Here is a 2,826-nt window from a genome sequence, read left to right on the forward strand (position 1 = left end):
CGTTAACTTCATGCACTGCCGCTGATTTCCTTATTGAAGTTCTCTCTAGAGTCCTCATATAGTTATTGTTTGTCATCAACTCAATCAGATTGTATGCTTCCTCTGGCGTTTTATTGTTTAAGGCTCCCCCACTTGCAGCATCAATCATAGCTTGAATGGTTGGTAGCAACCCTTAGTAGAACGTTTGCACTTGCGACTAGATTGGTAAACCATGGTGAGGCCACCTCCGTAAAAGATCCTTATACCTTTCCCATGCTTCATACAATGACTCTGAATCTTGTTGGTAAAAGTTCATAATCTCACTCCTCAGCTTGGCAGACTTAGAAGGTGGAAAATATTTAGTGAGGAATGCTTGAGCTAACTCGTTCCAGGTTGTGATGCCCCCAGATGGCAGAGAAATCAACCAAGCCTTGGCTTTATCCTGAAGAGAGAATAGGAAAAGCCTTAGCCTAATTGTGTCATCGGATACTCTATTATGCCTGAATGTGTCGCATAACTCCAGAAAATTTGCGATATGCAGGTTGGGATCATCATTAGGTAACCCAGCGAATTGGACCGACTACTGAATCATTCCAATAATTGCTGGCTTAATCTCAAAATTATTCACTTGAACGGGTGGTCTCTTGATGCTAGAATAGCACCCATTAATAGTAGGACTAGAGTAGTCCTTCAATGCTCTCTAAGCCACTGCTGCTCCACTATTTGCATTTCCTCCTAAAGTATCCTCATTCTCATTCTCTTGATTTCCCATATTGGGATTCACAATTCTTGTGTTAGCCATTGATTTTTCAGAATCAGCTTGCCTCTTTTCTTTCCTCAACTATTTAGCGGTTCTCTCGATCTCAAAATCTAGTGGATTAAGATCACCACCACCTCTTGAACGTAAACTCTCCAGATTCTAGCTAAAAACAATAAACAAAACAACAAAAATAAAAATAAAAATAAAAATTAATTAGCAAACAAAAATAAAACAAAACAAATCAAATTAGCAGCTAAATTTTTTGTATTGATATTGGTAAAAAAAAAAATAGTTCCCCGGCAATGGCGCCAAAAACTTGACAAGCTTTTCGCAAGTGTACGAAATCGTGCAACTAGTAAAACTCAAGTAAACGAGTGTCGAATCCCAAGAGAACTACCTACCAAGTACCAAACTAGTCTATTTTAATGCTATTTGATGAAACAGAAGCTTATGAATGAATTTAATGAAAAGGAAAACAAATTAAAAACTAACAAATCAAAATTTTATAAAAGCTATGGTATAAAGATCGATATGGCTAAACCCTAGGGCACAGATTTAACACCAATTTATTCCTATGTATTGAGGATTATTACTATCCTAATTAAGCTTATTCTAAAGGCCAAACTCTCTAATATTCCCCTAATTTTCTCTCGAACAATTACTGAATCAAAACTTAAACAATAACCCAAAATATCTCTAAGTTGGATTTAGAAGCTAAGAGATCATTAAGTTCGATGGAATTTACCAGAGCCTCATAGATCGCGGTAACTTATCTCTAGCATTCGCTCAATCTATGGTTTTATTACCTTTGACAAATCAGATTTCATCTCTCGATCTCAACCCAACCCATGATATCATTCAACCCTCGGATCTTTAAGAATTGAAAGCATTACACACAATAATAAAACTTAGAATTAATGCTCAATAAGAAATTAATAAAGATAACGTCAACACATATTCATAAATTGGGCTACATCTTTAGCCTAGAAAAGAAATTTAGTTCATAGTTGCAGTAATAAAAACCATCATTCTATTCAACAACATGAGTTCAAGAAAGAAATATAAACACTTCTTATCGGTGAACGAGAGCTTCAAGAATCCCGATCTCCAAACTAGTAGCTGTTCTTCTTTTCTCTCTCACAAACTCCTAAAAACTTCTTAAAGACCCTTATTTATATCCTAGGGTTTTGATCTTATAGGAAAAGATTAAATGCCTTAGCCCATTCAGATTCGGATTAAGATAATGCATTAACTTAACAAGCCCATGACCCATTGCCGCGGCGGTGAGAATAGTTGCTGTGCGATCGTTCTTCTTTCCAAGGCATCTGTGATCTTTAGAATTTGGTAAAGTTATCAAACAAACTTTTTAGCTCTCTGAATAAGCTTTCCAACGCCACTAGAATCGTCAAATTCAGATTTCTATAGCTCAAGTTATGACAGAAACATCGAAGCACGCTCATCTTGAAGGATTTCCAGATTTTACGTATCTTCGACGCGTCACAACTTCCTCGTTTCAACTCTGATTCTTGTACCGTTGTTCCTACGTGTCAGAATTCCATCAACACATTCTTTTCCCTTCAAATCTGTTTGAACCTGAAAATACTCAAAATACACCGTGATCCCGTAAAAGGTATTTATGAAAGAATTATTAAAATACCACAATTTAAACACATTTTTCCACAAATAATCCAATTAAATCATTAACAAAATATATACTTCAAGCTCTTATCAATTGTCTTCTTCAGCCCACCGCCACCATCCTCTTTCCAACCACCATTATATTGCTCTAACTGGTGTCCTCCTGCAGGGAGCCTACCAAATTTGTGACCGCCTTGGTCACTCTACCCGAGTCTATCCACAACGCAGAAATTTTGCATATTGTTGCCTCTGCTACTGAGCCTCTTGCTACCTTGTCCATTTATGACTCTCTTGAGTCTAACTGTTGTCTTAACTCTGGAGCCACTCATCACATGACGTGACATCTTTCCTCCATCACCGTGCTCAGCCCCACACGGTTCTTCGTCTGTCGTTGGGAACGGTGAGTCCCTTCCCCTAACTCATACAGGTTCTGTTTCTCTGTCTGGGTC

The 2,826-nt window shown here is 37.6% G+C and overlaps 1 non-coding gene across 1 annotated transcript; it reads left to right on the forward strand.

Annotated features, from left to right (window-relative positions):
* Positions 1-206: 206 nt before the first annotated feature.
* Positions 207-313, forward strand: LOC116118755. Its single transcript, XR_004126209.1, has one exon. It is a non-coding gene; the product is annotated as a small nucleolar RNA R71 (small nucleolar RNA).
* The last annotated feature ends 2,513 nt before the right edge of the window (positions 314-2,826 follow it).

Source organism: Pistacia vera, unplaced genomic scaffold (assembly GCF_008641045.1).
Source record: "Pistacia vera cultivar Batoury unplaced genomic scaffold, PisVer_v2 Contig858, whole genome shotgun sequence".
NCBI lineage: Eukaryota > Viridiplantae > Streptophyta > Magnoliopsida > Sapindales > Anacardiaceae > Pistacia > Pistacia vera.